The sequence below is a fragment of the Mobula birostris genome, chromosome 14 (assembly GCF_030028105.1).
Source record: "Mobula birostris isolate sMobBir1 chromosome 14, sMobBir1.hap1, whole genome shotgun sequence".
In the NCBI taxonomy this organism is placed as follows: domain Eukaryota; kingdom Metazoa; phylum Chordata; class Chondrichthyes; order Myliobatiformes; family Myliobatidae; genus Mobula; species Mobula birostris.
Genome location: NC_092383.1, coordinates 46,167,443 through 46,186,265, shown reverse-complemented (window position 1 = coordinate 46,186,265; position 18,823 = coordinate 46,167,443). Strand labels below are relative to the sequence as shown.

Below are 18,823 nucleotides of genomic sequence, written 5' to 3'. Positions count from 1 at the left end.
GCCTCCCATCTGGTGCTCCTTCCCCCTTTTCTTTCTTCCATGGCCTTCTGTCTCTTACCAAACAACTTCCTAGCTCTTTGCTTCATATCTCCCAGCGTTTCTCTCTCCCCTCCCCCCCACCTTTCAAATCTACTCCTTTTTTTGCTCCGGTCCTGCTGAAGGGTTTCGGCCTGAAACGTTGACTGTACTTTTTTCCCATAGATGTTGCCTGGCCTGCTGAGATCCTCCAGCATTTTGTGTGTGTGTTGCTTAATAAAATATAGCATGGTGTTAAACCAAAGTATTAAATGTTCTTACTGTAATACTGAATGTGCAGATGAATCATGTGGTCTTTCTGCTTGATAGCATTCTTAGCTGTTGGAGACCACCTGGAATATTCAACATACGATCGTAAAAGTTCATGAGCAGTGGTGAAGTGTACTACCTTTGAAATAAATTAATGCATCTTTGGATTGAATGCTTTAGTCAGTTTTTAAATTAATGCATCTTTGGATTGAATGCTTTCATTAATTTTTAAAGTCTGCACACTGAGGATGGTGGTTTTCCTTCATAATTGCTGAAGAAGTAGAATTAGAATTTTAGTTCTTGCACTTATCTCACAACATGGTGTAGAAATCTTATGTTGCATCTTCGTTACTATGTACAAGCAATAAGGAAGGGAAATATGAGAGGATATTTGCCCAAATACTATGATATTTTGTACACATGTATGCACAGTCTATATGTGGAAGAAGCTGTCCTGTAGATGGTTGGTTCTGGCCTTAATACTGCAATTCTGTTTGGCAGATGGAAGCAGCTAAAACAGTTTGTGGTTGGGGTGACTGGAGTCCCTGATTATTCTCTGGGCTTTTTGCACCCTTGCTGTAACTGTCCTGAGTAGAGGACAGTTCCCATTCACAGATGTGCTGGGCTGCCCACACCACTCTCTGCAGTGCCTTTCGATTAATGGCAATACAGTTCCTGTACCCAGGTGGTGACACAGCCAGTCAAGATGCTCTGGATTGTGTCCCTGTAGAAAGTCCTGAGAATGTGGGGACTCATGCCAAACATCATTTGTCTGAGGTGAAAGAGATGCTGTTGTGCTTCTTCATCACACAGCCAATATGTACAGTCCAGGTGAGATCCTCGGTGATGTGTTTGATGACTGGCTTTAACATTTTTGAGACTGTAGCGCTTAAGTTGATTTCATTTTGCTGTGTTTTCCTGCAAAAACTTTCAAAGGGTCTGCTTGGACTGATCAAAATGTGGTGTATAGTAGGCCCCAGAGTCTGGGGACAGCAATGTTGATTTTTGCATCCACCAAGTTTAACTGGGGGAACATCGTTACTCCAACAGGAAACATTGCCAGGTATGACTAAGTTTATGAACAATTCAGTTCAAATATCAGATAAATTAACATATTCCTTAAAGTGAATGATCTCATGGAGATTGAAGGAGATATTGTGAAATCCCAAAAGAATGTGGCATATTATTTTTTAAGAAAAGCAAGACTCTTGGCAAGGGCTGAAACAGAAGCAAATAGCATATGAATTTTAACCACAGTATGTACTGAGACTGTAGGTAGTCTTATGAACTTGAATCTTCACTCAAGGCTTTTAAGGCCAAGATGGGTAAAATCTTACAACTTTTTTCATGATCATTGTTCATATAAGCTTTTGCTCATCTCACGAGTTAGGTAATACCTTTGTCATAACAATACAATTTTTAACTCTTAGGAGCAAGGAAGAGTGAGCTGAGTTTTATTTCTGAGGCATTACTATCTGATTTTGTGTCTGTGACTTTTTGGAATGTCAAATATGTCGTGTAATACTTCATGAATGTGTTTCCAGTTAACACCAGAGAAACCAGTTCTAGTACAAGAATGCTTCAGAGTGTTCTGTACTGCTTAACCTGTAAGGGCATAAAATTGTACTTCACTTCATATGCATCTGTTTGCTGCTTAAATCTATCAAATGCTAACTACCCTGCACAGTAGAGGGGTCTGGTGCATCATGTGAGTGGTTCAAAATGACTTTTGTCTGTGAATCAGCTGATTTTTTTTCATTATAGCCAGCTGATTCATATGTGCAGCTTTTCCCAGCTGTCAAATCTGTAAAGAAATATGAATGTGCCTACACTTAGAAAGATTGAAGATTTTTTAAAAACTAAGAATTGAAAGAGTAACAAGAATATTTAAATTCTACTAAATTAGATAAAATAGCAGGTACCTGATTTTTCTCTCCCACAACAGTTCCTCTCTTTTGAAATTGATAGACCACTAGACAACGGGGTGACCTGTTGGGACACCCCTTTGAGAGAAGGGTAGTGCAGTCTGATGTGACCAGAATGAACATTAAATTTTCCTGAATGCTATTGGTATCGCTTTGCTTTGGAAACTGAAGTAGAAAACCTCAGTTTATTAAAGAAGAACGACGCGTAGCAAAGCAAATATAGCTGCTCATTTAACGAAGTGCACTTTTGATGGCATCATTTCTAGCTTATCTGCCACCCTTGTGCCTCTTGTTGTCATTCTGGAGACGTGCACCCCTTTCAACCCCCGTCTCTTCAGCTGTTCTGCTGTTTGTTGTTTGTCTCTGATCCTGGAGACGTGCATACCTGTCCTCCTCTGTCTCTTCTTCTCTCATCTTTTTTTGTCCTGACTCTTTGATGCTGGAGTCGTGCAGCCCTGGCCTCACCTGATTCTAAAACACGAGGAATTCTGCAGATGCTGGAAATTCAAGCAACACACATCAAAGTTGCTGGTGAACACAGCAGGCCAGGCAGCATCTATAGGAAGAGGTACAGTCGATGTTTCGGGCCGAGAAACGTCGACTGTACCTCTTCCTATAGATGCTGCCTGGCCTGCTGCGTTCACCAGCAACTTTGATGTGTGTTACTCATCTGATTCTTGTTCTCTCCCTCTCCTTGCTGCTTTCCGATAATGTTTGGCGTTATCTCTTGACCATAATGTCCCCCATGCGGCATAATTAGGCTGACCATTTTTTTTTTACCCTAATGCTGGTTAGAAGATACGAAGCACTAACACCAAAGGATGCTGATTATTCTTTATGATGTGGTTGGTGCTCTCCTAAATGGATGTGATATAGTCACTGCTGTTCGTTGACTGCAGCAAAGGGTTTTATGGGTGTCTCGAAGTACGTCCTTACAATAAGATTTAATTATCTCTTATTGATGGGTGGCAGTTATGTCTATTCTAATCCTGCTCATGCTGATGGTGATCAGCAGAATGTGACCCCTTGAAATAGAGCTGCCCTGCCCTTTTGCTCCGGTAGGTGTTGCTGCTGAGGCTGGCCCTGCGCATGCGTCGGGCTGTCGCGTCCCGATTTCCGTGATGGCTGATCGGGTCTCGGGTGAAAGCCAGTCTGTTGATTTTGGCGAATGAGCAATTTTATACGAATATATAACCCTGAACTTTGCCTGCATTATGTAAGGTAGCGCATTTTAATTCGATTTAGCCAAAAAAAGTGCCGCTGTAATGCACCGTTTGTGCTAATTGGAGGTGACAAACAGACAGAGCGTGAGAGTTTTAGTAGTGTATAGATTTCTTGCAAGTTTGTGAGGAAATCCTTGATTTGGTGGTGGTGTAAGGAAAGATGAGCACCAGATAGTGGATATAACCAATGTGACAAGATGGATTGAGTTGTGTGTATTTCAATGCAATGAGTTAGGATGATGAACTTTGAACATGGAACAGCACATGGAATTAGGGTGTTTTGACAATTACAGCGACTTGTTTGAGAGAACGTCAAGGCTGGCTGCCTAATGTTCCAGGGTTTCAATGTTTTGGGAGAGATAGGGAGTGAATTAAAAGAGGGGGAAAGTTTGCATTACCAGTCACTGAGTCCACCCATTGACCTGAAAATACATTTGACTTGGTGATGACAAAAGTCTCTGTCTGTTACCACTATCTCTGATCATTTTTGTTTAGTTTTTGATGCCCTGTAGTCAGTAATGAAGATCACATAAGAAATTAGTTTCTCAATGCTGCAACACAACTTAAATTCTCTGAATTGGCTAGTTTATCTGACCTATGTGACCTACGCTGCTCAGTAAATGAAATGATTGATTCTTTCAACAATAACGTAAATATATTAAGCACAGAGGGCCCACTTAGGGTTAAAAAGAGCTCACTGAGTAAATTGCCGCCATGGTGAAAATATCCTGTCGTCAAACTCAAAAGATTGTGTAGAGTAGCTGAGAGAAAATGGAAGAAACTGGGCTAGAAGTCTACAGTAATATTTTCAAGGAAAACTACCTTCTTTGATACTGCTATATACTGTGGAGGAAGAGCCCATTATCCCAAGATTATTGCAGAGAATAACAGCAAATCAAGTATATTATTCTCAATTATAAACTGCCTATTGAACCCTGGCCCGATCTCTAATGTCCTCAGTCTAACATCTGCGCAAATTGTGAGGCCTTTCCAATATCTTTTTATCAATGAAATACTTTCATTAGTGAGAGTATAGCTACATATATTGGTAACCTCAATAGCCAACTTTGTAAAACAATGGCAATCATGTCAAAATTTACGAGTAATTCTGATTCAGAACTCAAAGGTTGTAGCAAAGAATGAAATCTATTTCAGTGGTTTTCAATTTTTTATTTGATTTACGCACACTTTGCTCCCAGACCATACCATTGCTCTTCTTTCCCTTTCCGTCCATCTTGATCTTTTCCCACAGTGCAGGATATGTTCAGAGACCTTTCTGCAAACAGAAATCTTGATCTGATTTTTGTTTTTTTTTTTGAACCTTTGCTTCAGCTCAAAGTCATTTTGCAGCGAGATCAGTTCTAACTCCATCCTTCCTATTAATTCCTTATTATAAATGTTCGGGATTGGATTTATAATCCAATCTGGAATTTGGATTGAGAGAAGATCCTGAAGATCTTGACATGTCTTTATAGAGATTACTAAAGTGGGCATAGTATACTTGAAAATCATTATCTGGTATTCTTACATCCTCTTCCAACTCAGAGAGGCTTGAAAATTGGAAAAGGTTAGGACTACCAACGCTGCACTTAAATAGGGTTAATTTGGACAAAAATCTGGAGACGATTGATTTGACTTCGATAAGATTCACTTAATTTCCTTGCATTTGAAGATCGTTTTCATTAAACATTGTGAATAATTTTGGCGAATAAGCAATGTCAAGCCTCATATTCTTGAGTTGATTCCTGAATGAAACATTCAAGTCTTCAAAGAATTTTATCAGTTTCTAAAAAGTGCATAGAAATGTCTCAGGAAGTTTTGTTTTGAGAGCCACCTGAATTCTGTGTGCAATACAAGCATTCAAACAGTTCATTTTCAATAAAAAAAACTCTCAAAATAGTCAAGTATTGAGAGCATGGGGCTTGATTTTATTTATAGCTGTAATAACTGCATTTAATGATTTATTCAGCCAACTACCTTAGATATTTTAAAACAAGATGCTATCTGTGAGTTATACAGTGAATGGTAAATATGTTAGATACAGCTTTTTTCAAGAATATAATAACCCCATAGTGGCATCAGTACCTTCATAAAAGATATCAGTTTTCTCCAGAGATGGAGAAAGAGATCAAGAAAGGGGAGGGAGATGTCAAAAATGGACCAAGTGAATTTAAGCAACACACATCAAAGTTGCTAGTGAACGCAGCAGGCCAGGCAGCATCTCTAGGAAGAGGTACAGTGGACATTTTGGGCCGAGTCCCTTCGTCAGGACTAACTGAAAGAAGAGCTAGTAAGAGATTTGAAAGTGGGAGGGGAGGGGGAGATCTGAAATGATAGGAGAAGACAGGAGGGGGAGAGATGGAGCCAAGAGCTGGACAGGTGATTAGCAAAAGAGATATGAGAGGATCATGGGACAGGAGGTCCAGGGAGAGTGTTTAAAAATGCAAACTATTTATTTCACCTTGTTTTTAACTATCATCTGTTGGCTTTTATTTTTGTGTTATTTTTATTTGATTTCGTTTTCATGTTATGAAAAGTGCTCTATAAATATTATTACATTGCAGATACACTCATAGAAGAAGAAATGGAGGACTGGGCCCATATGAACTCTCAAATAAGAAAAGTGCTATCGCTCTGGGTATATAATATAGACCCCTGAATACCATTGGGAATCTGAATCAAAAAATAGAAAGGAGCAAAAAACAACAGGCTTGTCAGTGTGGGTGACTTCAACTTCCCTAACAAAGGCTGGGAACTCCTTAATACAAAAGGTTCAGATGGTGCAGAGTTTTTAGATGTGTCCAAGGCATTACATTGGATATTGTACTGGGGAATGACCCTGACTAGGTGACTTAACTTCCAGTGAGTGCACAATTGGGAATCAGTGATTACTTCTCCTTAAGCTTTAAGATAGCTTTGAATAAGGATAGGAATGGGCCTTCCATGGAAGGATTTAATTGGGGATGGGCAAATTGATGGTGTCACACAGGAGCTATGGAGAGTAAATTGGGTAGAGTTCATATGGATGTTGTTTAAAGTCCAACTGCATGGAGTTCAGGACTGGTTTATTCCAGTTAGAAGGAAGAACAAGGATAACAAGATGCAGAAACCTTGGATGGTGAGAGAGGTAGTTAATTTAGTCATGAAGAAGGGAAGCGTATGTAAGGCTGAGGTAGATGGAATCGAACAGGGCACTTCAGACCATAAGACATAAGTGCAGAATTAGGCCATTCAACCCATTGAGTCTGCTCTGGCATTCTATCATGGCTGATCCCGGATCCCACTCAACTTCAAATACCTGCCTTCTCGCCATATCCTTTGATGCCCTAACCGATCAGGAAATGATCAACTTCTGCCTTAAATATACCCACTGACTTGGCCTCCACCACAGTCTGTGGCAGGGCATTCTACTCTCTGTCTAAAAGAAATTTCTCCGTACTTCTGTTCTAAAAGGTGGCCCCTCAATTTTGAGGCTGTGCCCTTTAGTTCTGGATACCCCCACCATATGAAACATCCTCTCCACATCCATGTTATTTTGTCCTTTCAACATTTAGTAAGTTTCAATGATATCCCCCATGTTCTTCTAAATTCCAGTGAGTACAAGCCCAAAGCTGCCAAACACTCCTCATATGTTAACCCCTTCATTCCCAGGATCGTCCTCCTGAACCTCTTCTGGACTCTTTCTAATGACATCACATCATTTCTGAGATATGGGGTCAGAACTGTTGACAACTCCAAGTGAGGGCTGACTGCTGTCTTACCAAGCTTCAGCATTATCTCCTTGTTTTTATATACTATTCCCCTTGAAAGGTGTGTAAGATGATGAGAGGCATTGATTCTGTGGGTAATCAGAGGCTTTTTCCCCAGGGCTAAAATGGCAAACACGAGAGGGCACAGTTTTAAGGTGCTGGGGAGTAGGTACAGATGTCAAAGATAAGTTTTTTACGCAGAGTGGTGAGCACGTGGAATTGGCTGCCGGCGACGGTGGTGGAGGCAGATACGATAGGGTGTTTTAAGAGTCTCCTGGATAGGTCCATGGAGCTTAGAAAAATAGAGGGCTATGGGTAACCCTAGGTAATCACTAAAGTAAGTACGTGCTTGGCACAGCATTGTGGGCCGAAGGGCCTGTTTTGTGCTGTAGTTTTTCTATGTTTCTAAATAAATGCCAACATAGCATTTGCCTTCTTTACCACAGATTCAACCTGAAAATTAACCTTCTGGAAGTCTTGCACGAAGTTCCCTTGGTCCCTCTTCCCCTCTGATGTTTGAACTTTCTCCCCTTTTAGATAATAGTCTGCACTGTTATTCCTTTCACCAAAATGCATTTCCCAGTACTGTATTGCATCTGCCAATTTTTTGCCCATTTTTCCAATTTCTCTAAGCCCTGCTGCAATAGCATTGCTTCTTTAGCACTAACTATTCCTCCACCTATCTTCATAGCATCCACAAACTTTACCGCAAAGCCATCAATTCTATTAACTAAGGAACACACAAAATTCTGGAGGAACTCAACAGGCTGGGCAGCATCTGTGCAGTCAGCGTTTTGGGCCGAGGCCCTCATGCAGGGCTTCAATTATCCAAATCATTGACAAGCAATGTGAAAAGTAGTGGTCCAATGCTCACCCCTGAGGAACACCACTAGTCACCAGCAGCTAACCAGAAAAGACTCCTTTTATTCCCACTTGTTGCCTCCTGCCTGTCAGCCATTTTGCTTGATAAGGGAGCCAGAGGAAAGAGCTGGAAGGGATAATAAAAAGTCCTCAGTCGGATTAATGGGAATGTCAAAGCAGTCTATATTTATATCAAGAGCAAGAGGATTACTTGGGATGGGTATAATCATTCCAAGGATAAAGGATGAAATGTGCTGAGAGGTAGACAATGCGGATGGCATATTAAATAAAGATTTTATGTTCGTATTTATCAAGAAGATAGTGAGTTCGAAATGGAACATTGTTAACATCCCAGGACATTTTGAGCTTAACAGTGAAGTAGTATTAGGTCTCTTGGAAAATAAAATTAAGGTGGATAAATCCCCAGGATCTGATGGGATGTGCCCCAGGTATTGAGAGCAACAGGAGATGAAATTATTGGGGCCTAGGCCATGACCTTTCTATCTTAGCTAGATGAAAATGTGGTACAGTAAGTTTGAAAGCAATGCAAAGATGGGTGAAGGATGTAGCAGGATATAGATTAGTTGCAGTATTGGGTGAAGTGACAGATGGAGTTAAATCTGGGCAAGTGTGACGTGTTGCACCTTGTGAGATCCAACATAAAGGAAAAGCTTAGGGAGAGAAAGGAAGTTGCCATTACATAGTTAATAGCAGCATCCTTAACAGGCTGATGAACAGAGGCATTCTGGATTCAGGTACATCTCTCTCTACATGTGGCTACACAGGTTGGTAAAGAAGGCATATGACGTGCTTGACTTTGTTAGATGAGATTTGCCTTCTGGTTTAAGATGGTGCTGTTGAAACACAGTAATGCCTTTATGGTGGCAAGCAAAACTACTAAATATTTTAATCATTTTTTTCTGCCAGTAGATACTTCAATCAATAGCCTGTAACTTTACTTTCAGAGTTGAGCTTTTGAACCGTCTGTGTGATCTGGCATTTTTGTGGTGTGAAGACTTGAAGGTGCAGGACAGGTGTGGTGTGTGTGGGTCGAATTGAGGCGTGGAGTGGACTTGGAGCTGATTCGAAGCAGCTTAACTGAGCTGGGGCAGAGTCAGGACAGTAGGGCTCAGGCTTGACAGTGAGGACCAATTTGATGTTTGGTTGATTTAAGCACCAGGCCAGATTGAAAAGGTCAGGATGTCTCGGAGCTGGAGGCAAGGTTTGGGCCAGTGTTCAGCTTGCTGCTTGGTTGAGGTTTACTCATCTCTGTGCTGAACTGAGGCAGTGGCCTGCAACGAATGGGCTTCTGGACTGGCTTCATGGCTATGAACTCAGTTTTGTGAAATTTTGGTATTGAATGTTATTTGCTTACTTTTGCACAATTTTTTTTAACACATTGGCTGTATGATGGTCTTTTTTATGGGTTCTTTTGGGTTTGTTTGCTTTGTGGCTGCCTGTAAGGAGATGAATCTCATGGTTGTATTTAGTATGCATACTTTGATAATAAGTATACTTTGAACTTTCAGATGGCATCGATAAGTGGGGCTCCTTGCATACAGCTCTGATGGGAATCATCAAATATTCCCTTTTAGGACTACTACAGCTGGAATACACAGTCATAGCCACAGGTACTTCAGTAAGCAACATCGTTTTCAGATGTTTAAGAAAGCTATTGATCCTCAAAATCCATGGACGCTGGGCAGCAGGACCAAAAAAGTTTGTGCAAGGGAGGTGGAGGAGCACCTGCAGGACTGCACCTGAGTTGGTGAACAGGACAATATTCAGAGATTCATCTTTGAGTCTGATTGAATATGTCATAGTTGTCACCAATGTTATCATGACCTGTGTGGATCAGTATGTGCCTTCAATAACATACCAGACATGCCCAAACCAAAAGCAGTGGGTGAACAAAGAGATTTATAGTCTGCTGAAGGCAAGATCTGTGATCCAGAGCTATACAAGTTGTCCAGGTATGACCTACAGAAGGTTATATTAAGAATGAAAAAAAAATTCTGATTGAAGTTAGAGATGGAATTGGATGCACTTCAGCTCTGGCAGGGTTTACAGGTCATTACTTCCGACAGGGCAAAATCTAAGGTCACGGAAAGCTGTGATGCATCACTCCCAGAAGAGCAAACTGCTTTTCATGCATGCTTTGAAAAGGAGAATAAAACAACACCTGTGCGAATCCCTGCAGCATCTGGTGACCCTATAATCTGATTTGGAAGCTGATATCAGAACATTTTTCATGAGGGTGTACTTTGTAGGGCACTGAAAGCCTGTGCCAACCAACCAATGGGAGTATTCAAGTACATCTTCAATCTCTCACCTGCTTCGAAAGGACAACTATCATACCAGTGCCCAAGAAGTGGTAGGGTGAGCTGCCTCAATGGCTATCACTGAGTTGCAGTCACATCTACTGTGATGAATTACTTTGAGAGGTTGGTCATGGCCAGAATCAAGCAAGGGTTTGGACCCATTGCAATTTGCCTGCTGCAATAGGTCAACAGCTAATGCAATCTCGCTGTCTCTCCACTCAGCTTTGGATCACCTGTACAATAGCAATGCCTCTGGTAGGCTGCTGTTTATTCATTACAGATCAGTGTTCAACACAAGCATACCCTCAGTACTAATCAAGCTCCAAAACCTTGGCTTCTGTACTTCCCTCTGCAGCTGTGTCCTTGACGACTTCATCGGGAGACCGGAGTCAGCTGCAGATCAGAAGTAACGTCTCCTCACTGACAACCAACACTGAAGTACCTCAAGGATATGTGCTTAGCCCACTGCTTTACTCTGTCTACACCAATGAATTTGTGGTTAGGCACAGCTGAAATGCCATCTGTAAATTTTCCAGTGACGTAACTATCATTGGCAGAATTTCAGATGTTGATGAGGTTGTATACAGGGGGCATCTTCATAGCTTGTCACACCAGACAGCCAGCCACTCTAGTGTTGTTTGGTTGATGTTGAGCAGGTCAGCGTCAGCTAAATCAGGTGAGAGTGGGCAGTTGCGCAGAACGTGTTCAATGTTCTGCACCCTCACAGGATTCGCTGGTCTTTAAACCCCACTTCATCATATTGCTTCCCATCCTACAAACTCCTGCTCTCGCTCTGTTGAGAGTGCACCACTTCTGTTTGTCAAGCAGTGCCCCATCTGGTAACACTTCGGGGGGGTCTTGCATTGTATTGTTTGGTGGGGTTCTGGCTTCTGTTTGTTGCCAGAGGTCAATCCTGTATGTTTGGGGTGTGAGGGGATCCAGGAGTGCCCCTATTAACTGTTTGGAGAGAGACATTTATCATTGATGGTTTGTTTTGAAAAGAGAGAGAGAGACGAAGATTAACGGTTGGACTGTCACTTTAAGGCATTGGAAGTAACTTTGGATTTTTACTGAGTTTGGAGTTAGGGACAGCACTGAGCAGCTCGAAGGTTGCTATGGTGACCAAAGGCTGGTTGTTGATGTTACTTTCAAGGACATGTTGCTTGCTTGCACTCCTTTACAGACAAAGGAGGGAGGGACTTTTTTGAATGACAGGTGATGCTCAGCCTGGTGAAATAAATGGGAGGTCAGATGATACAGACCTCAGGACACATGATCTGGACACTGAAGGAGCATTGTTGTGCCCGCAGAGAAAGTGGATTTTGGAGGATCGATCAGGCGGATCGATCCAAATTGCTATTCCATTGGTGAAGAGGGGGTTGACTGGTGGGGAGTTGTCTATGTGTCCACCCTCACCTGGCTGATAGCTCCACCACAGAAGACCGGTCCCTCTGGTTAAAGTCACGGTCGGTGACTTGTAAAGGATTTCGGAGGACGATGAGAAGATCAACGGCATCAGCTCACCTGAAAACTCTCACTCTCTCACTCTCACACACACACACACACACACACACACTCTCTCTCTCTCTCTCTCTCCCCCTCCCCCTCCCCCTCCCCCTCCCCCTCCCCCTCCCCTCCCCCTCCCCCTCCCCCTCCCCCTCCCCCATCACTACTCAACTAAATACCATGAACTGAATTGAACTTTACTTGACATCGTAAGACTGTATCTTTTTACCCCTAGACTTAAAGAAGCTTGGTTATCATACATACCTATTCCACACTTACTTTTATATATAATCATTGCTAACCTGTTTGATTTATTTACATTTATATTACTGTATTGCGTAGTTACTAATAAATATTATTAGTTGTTAGCAATATGAGACTCCAAAGTGTTTTCCATCTCTGCTGGTTCTTTATCCCCGTCACGGGGTCCATGACGGGGGATGTTCTGTGCGGTAGTTCCTCCACTGTAGCAAAGCTTTTCCTCGATTTTAGGTGGTTGGAAACTGGCAAATGATGATGTAGTGGGTGCCGTGGATCCGAGTTCTGTTTATCTTTTTCAATTTTTGTTGCATTATGTTTTCAGATCTCTGGGGGAGCAGTGCCTGCAAGTCTGTGAATGATGTTAGTGGGTGTGGGGCACAGTGTGCCATGATTATTCTGCAGGCTTCATTAAGCAACAGGTCTATTTTCTTTGTATGGGCTGATCTTCCCCACACAGGTGCACAGTATTCTGCATGTGCATAGCAGAGTGCTAGGGCAGTTGATCTAAGTGTGTGAGCATTAGCTCCCCATTTCATGTCTGCTAATTTTTTCAAGAGAGGATTATGAGAGCCAACTTTCCCTCGGAGTTTTTGGATGTGGATGGCAAATGAGAGCGTCCTATCCAGTGTCACGCCCAGGTAAATTGGAGTAGGATGGTGTTTGAGTTCCTTCCCACACCAGAAGATCTTGAATTTCCGAGCTGCTTCTTGATTCCTCAGGCGGAATGCACACTCATGAGTTTTTGATGGATTTGAGTTCAGAGACCATTTTTCATAATACTGCTTCATTACTTCGAGGACTGCTGTAAGTCGTACTTCAACTTCTTGGAAGGAGTTAGCTTGTGTTGCTATGCATAGGTCGTCTGCATAGATAAACCTGCGTGAGTTAGGAAAGGTTGGTTGGTTGTGTAGACATTAAATAGTAGAGGTGCCAGGACAGATTTCCCCCAGGATCAATGAAGTATGAGTGTGACTATGACTATGATCCCTGTGGTAGTCTGTTCTTTTGTGGACGCCACCTACTCTTAATTCCATTCATTTCTACATAAAGTCTGTGATTTTCTAGGAGGCTTCTTATTACTTTGACTGTGGTTTCGTTCTTTTACATTTTGGATAATTTCAGTCAAAGGCCTCTGTGATCCACAGTGTCGTATGCTGCTGTTAAGTCAATGAATACTGCCCCTGTAATTTGTCGCATTTCAAAGCCATCCTCAATATACTGGGTTAAGTTCAGGACTTGACTGCAGCAAAAATGGCCTGGCCTGAACCAGGCTTGGTCTGGTGTTAGAAGATCTTCGACTAAGGGGGATATTCTTTTCAGTATGAGTCTCTCGTAGAGTTTATAGAGGGTGCTGAGCAAGGAAATCGGTCTGTAGTTTTTAGGAATGTTGGAATCTTTATTGGGTTTTAGGAGAGCAACAACTTTGGCTCTTCTCCACTTTTTAAGGTATCTTTAATAGGCAACAGTTAAAAAGGGACAGAAGCCAGTGGAGTGCTTTAGGTTCAAGATGTTTAAGGAATTCATTAAGAATCCCATCTATGCCAGCAGCTTTGTTGGATTTTAGCTGTGATACTTCATCCTTTAATTCTTCTAGGTTGAGAGGTGGGAAGTTGTTATTCCCATTTGAGAGAGCTGACTCCATCTCCTGATGTTGCTTTTTCTTTTGCATCCATTCCTTGTTATTTGGTCAACCATTTAGTATCAGTTAGTGGGCAACCTGATTGGGTGTTAGGGCAGCAATTCTCTGTGGTGGTCTATTGTCTGAGTTCAGTTTCCAAACAGTTGCCCATGCCTTCTTATTGCTCTTGGTCATGTCTGTGTTTTTTATCAGTTCCTGCCAACATTGTTGTCTCTCTTGGCTCAGTAGGGACAGAACTGACTCTCCCATTTCAATTGTGTCTTGACCAAATGGGTCTTGGTCATATAAGTTGACATACTCATCATAACTTTGCTTGACATCACTAGTCAATCCCTGAATATATTTGGTTCTGCAGCCTCTGGGTATGTACTGCTGTGCTACTTTCCAGATTAGTTAGACAAATTCATCAAAATGATCAGGTTTTGGCGGTATAGTATCGATAGGTTGATCAAGGGATTCTGCGAAAGATGTCCAATTCGCTTTTCTCAGGTTAAATCTTGGTAGGTACTTTGATGGTACAGGTCTCAGCACTGGAAGGGATTCTACCTGGACTGGACGATATTGGGATTTGGGTATATCTTGGAGGACTGTTCGTGTGAAGAGGTTGGAGCTTGCTGAGGTAACAAAGGCAAGGTCTGGGTTGTATCCTTTCTTCCATCTGGCACCTGTGAAGATAGGCGTGTCCTTTGACTCGTATAGTAGCTCAAGGCTGTTTAGAGCCCATGATACAACAACTTCGCCATTTGCATTGTCATCTTCATATCCCCAGTCAGTGCTATGACTATTAAAATTACCAATAATGAGGTATATTTTGTCCTGGAGATCTAGGTTAGGTGACCACATGAATGATTCATTAGGGGGTTTGTAGATCGAGATGATATTTATCTATTTTGTTTCAGCTTTCAGAAGTTCCATTGAACCAGCTTGGATGTTTGCTGTGCTTGTTACCGTAGCTTTCTCTTTAACAAAGATTGCACTTCCATAAGTTTGGCTAGGGGTGTCAACAGCCAAGTGCATTCTTGGCACATAGGGTTGGTTGTTCAGCCTATGAGTTTCTTGTATGCACAAGATGTCCGGTTTTAAGTTTGCCACGATTTCTGCATTACTGTGGCTGAAGCCTTCGATGTTGTGGCTAACGATTTTCCTGATTTCCAGTAGTGAGATATACAGGAGTGAGATCAGTTAGTTGAGTAGTGCCGCAACAACAGTTTTGCACTCAGCATCGGTAAGACCAAGGAATTGATTGTGGACTTTAGAAAGGGCAAGTTGAGGGAACACACACCAGTCCTTACAGAGGGATCAGCAATGAAAAAGGTGAGTAGTTTCAAGTTCTCTGAAGTCAACATCTCTGAAGATCTATCCGAGGCCTACCATATTGATACAATTACATAGAAAGTACAACAGCGGCTATATTTCATTAGGATTTTGTGGGGACTCTTACAAATTTCTACAAATGTACCATCGTGCATTCTAACTGGTTGCATCACCGTCTGTATGGAGGGACCACTGTGTATCCTCATAAAAAGCTGCAGAAAACTGTAAACCTAGCTAGCGCCAGAATCAAGCAGCGCCTGTCAATAAGGATCCCTGTCACCCAGGAAATGCTCTCTTCTTATTGCTACCATCAAGGAGGAGGTACAGGAGTCTGAAGCCACAGATTCAACATTTTCAGAGCAGCTTCTTTCCCACTGCCATCAGATTTCTGAATGGACACTGAACCCATGTACACTACCTCACATTTTTTTCTATTTTTGCACCACACTTAATTTAATTATTTTATATTTATTTATATATCTATCTAAATATGGAAGGATGTTTCCTGTGGTGGGAGAGTCTTAAGACCAGGGGACACAGCCTCAGAATAGAGGGGCATCCATTTAGAAAAGAGATGAGGAATTTCTTCAGCCAGAGTGGTGAATCTGTGGAATTCTTTTCCACATGCAACTGTGGTGTCCAAGTCTTTGTATATATTTAATATTCAACAATCATTTATCAACAAATAATGTGAAAATTATAAAACTTTGAGATTTGCTTGCTCACAGGTAGCCGCAAAGCAAGAAACCTGAAATAACCTAATTGATGAAAAAAAATGTGAACAAAAATAAAAGGCCAACTCTCAATGTGCAAGAGAAAGAAAAAAAATCAAACAAATGGCTTCCAGTTAAGATGGTGGCACTGTATGGGTGCAGCATCTTCTGGTAGTCAAAAAGCTAAGAAATCCGACTGAAAAACATCACTAAAAATACTTTTTCTGAGGTAAAGTGTGTTAAATTATTGATGCAAGCAGTGAAGGGGCGCGCGATGGCGAGGCGAGGATGAGCCGAAATGATGTTACAGAGAATTGTTGCAGCTGGAGGAATGCTGCCTATATGACTGGTCTGGGAGCGAGGCTGGATTGCTCTGGGTGCTGAGAGGAGATGTTGGGGCCCTGATAGAGAACAATTGGTGCTCACTCAGTTGTCCCAGGAGCGAGGATGGGTTCCGAGCTGATCTGAAGAGCTTGAGAGTGGCTTTGGGTTGGATGACAGAATTTGGGCCCAGAGTGAGTTGATGGGCGGCGTGGTCTAGGCTCGGGGAGTTTATATACAATTTCTTGCTGTATTTAATAGTTTTTAAAATTATGTATTGCAATGTACTGCTGCTGCAAAGCAAAATATTTCACGACGTATACCAGTGATATTAAATCTGATCCTTATGAGGTGAATTTGAGCCAAGAGGTTATGTTACAGCTTTATAAGACTCTGACTGGGGCACATCAATCCTGGTAGCTCTGTTAACAGAAGGATATGGAGACTCTTTGGAGGTTGTGTAGGAGGATTACCAGAATGCTGCCTGGTTTGGAGGATCTGTGCGATGAGGACAGGAGCTTTCTTGAGAGTAATGGAGACTAAGGGGACAATTAATAGAAGTTTATGAAATTATTCAAGACTTAGGATGGAGCAGATAGCCAGCATCTTTTTCCAGGGATTGCAATGTCTAATACTAGAGTGTACATGTTTAAAGTGAGGTAGGTTAAGTACAAAGGATATGTGTGAGGCAAGTGTTTTTTTTACACAGTGTTGAGAAGCCTACAGCATAGGGATATTCTAATAGATTCTTTTATATGCACAGGAAGATGCAGAGAAGGGAAGGATATGTGCAGATAAGAGGAGTTAGATCAACTATGAGTAATTGGTTTAATTAATTTGGCATAACACTGTCGGCTGAAAAGCATGAACTGTGTTTTGCTGTTCCATGTTCTTCTTGTATAATGATCTGATCTTGTTCTCTGCTTCTATTTCCTACCCATTCCTGCAACTTTTGATTTCCTTGTGGATAAAAGATCTTATTGCAATTATAAAGCTGTGCTTTAGCTTGTTCTTGTTTAATATATCCTTGAGGTTTGGATGTTACTGATAAGGCAAGCATTTATTGCACATACCTAATCGATACTTTATTGAATCCAAAGGAAATTACAGTGTCAAAGTAGCATTACAAGTGCACAGATATACAATATATAGATATTAGAAGAGAAGTAAGAATAAAAAACGAGTTAACAGTCTAACAGGAGGGGGTCATCAATTCCCTAGCTACAAGTCGACTCATTATAGAGCGTAATGGCTGAGGGTAAGAATGACTTTGGAGCAGTGCAGTTGTCTTGGTCTGTGACTAAAAGTGCTCCTTTGTTCAGCCAGGGTGGCATGCAGAGGGTGATGAATATTGTCCACAATTGTCAGGATTTTCCATAGGATCCTTTATTCTCCCATGCATCCAGTGTGTCCAGTTTGACTCCTATAGCAGAGCCAGCCTTTCTAATCAGTTTATTGAGCCTGTTGGCATCACCCTTGTTGATGCCATTGCCCCAGCAGACCACTGCATAGAAGTTTGTAGTGGTGACAACAGACTGGTAGAGCATGTGAAGGAGAAGCCTGCATACTCCAAAGGACCTCAGTCTCCTCAGGAAGTAGCCCCTGAGAAAGCAACACACAAAATGTTGGAGGAACTCAGAACTGCTGCAGTCCTTCAGGTGAAGGTGCTCCTGCAGTGCTGTTGGGTGGTGGTGAGGTGTTGCCAGGATATAGATCTACTGTTGGAGGATGACAAATGATTACATTTACAAGTCAATAATGTGCACAACTTGGTTGTAAGAACGCCTGGTAGTTGCAATTTTTGTCTGTTTGAACTTTTCATCCTCTGCAGCTTTGTTAAGTTGGAACATTTCTAGGAATGACTGGTGCTGCTTCTGGCAAAAACTTTTGCCTTCCCCATTGAACCAGAGTAGATCTTCTGGTTTGATAGTAATATAAAGTAAGAAAACCGCCATGCTATGCACTTCCAGCACAAGAGAAGATACCATTTGTTTTCATTGTCCAAAGCAAGCATCAGTGAAATAAAATATGAACTTTCTCTCAATAAAATATAAAGTCAGAGAGCCCTTCAGCCTAAATGGTTTGTGCTGACAAAGCTGCTCGTCTAAGCTAGTATTATTTTCCAGAATTTGGCCAATAATCTCCTAAACTTTTCCTCTCCTGTACAACTGTCTTTTAAAAGTCATTTTTGTACCCGACAGATACTTCCTCTCGCAGTACATTCCACATATATACCATTTTTTGTGTTTATACTTAAAAATTGTCCAAGTTCCTATCAATTTAAACCTATGTCCTCTAGTTCCTGGTTCCCATGGAACAGAGACCACATTTGCTCTATACCTCTAAGTGATCACTTCCTGGTTTCTTATATTCTAACGAATAGTCCTAACCAGTCCAACATCACCCTTTAACTCAGTCACTCAAGTCCTGGCAAATACTTGTAAATCTTTTCTGTAGTCAATATAATTTAATAATATCTTTCTAGATGTAGGATGATCAAAACTAAACACAATACTCTTAGTGTGGCCTCACTAGCGCCATGTAAAACTGCACCACACCCTCCTAATTTTTGAACTACTGATGACTTTGTAACTTTACATATGATGTACGTAAAGATGCTTTTTAAGCATCCAGAATGACAGAGAGTAAATACTTGTAGATATGTACTACTGAGATAAAGTGTGCACTTAATAATTTGAATATTT

The 18,823-nt window shown here is 41.6% G+C and overlaps 1 protein-coding gene across 4 annotated transcripts in view; it reads left to right on the top strand.

Moving 5' to 3' along the window:
* LOC140209874 (protein unc-13 homolog C-like) overlaps positions 1 to 18,823 on the top strand; it is a 923,018-nt gene that overhangs the window by 128,051 nt on the left and 776,144 nt on the right. The window lies entirely within an intron of this gene.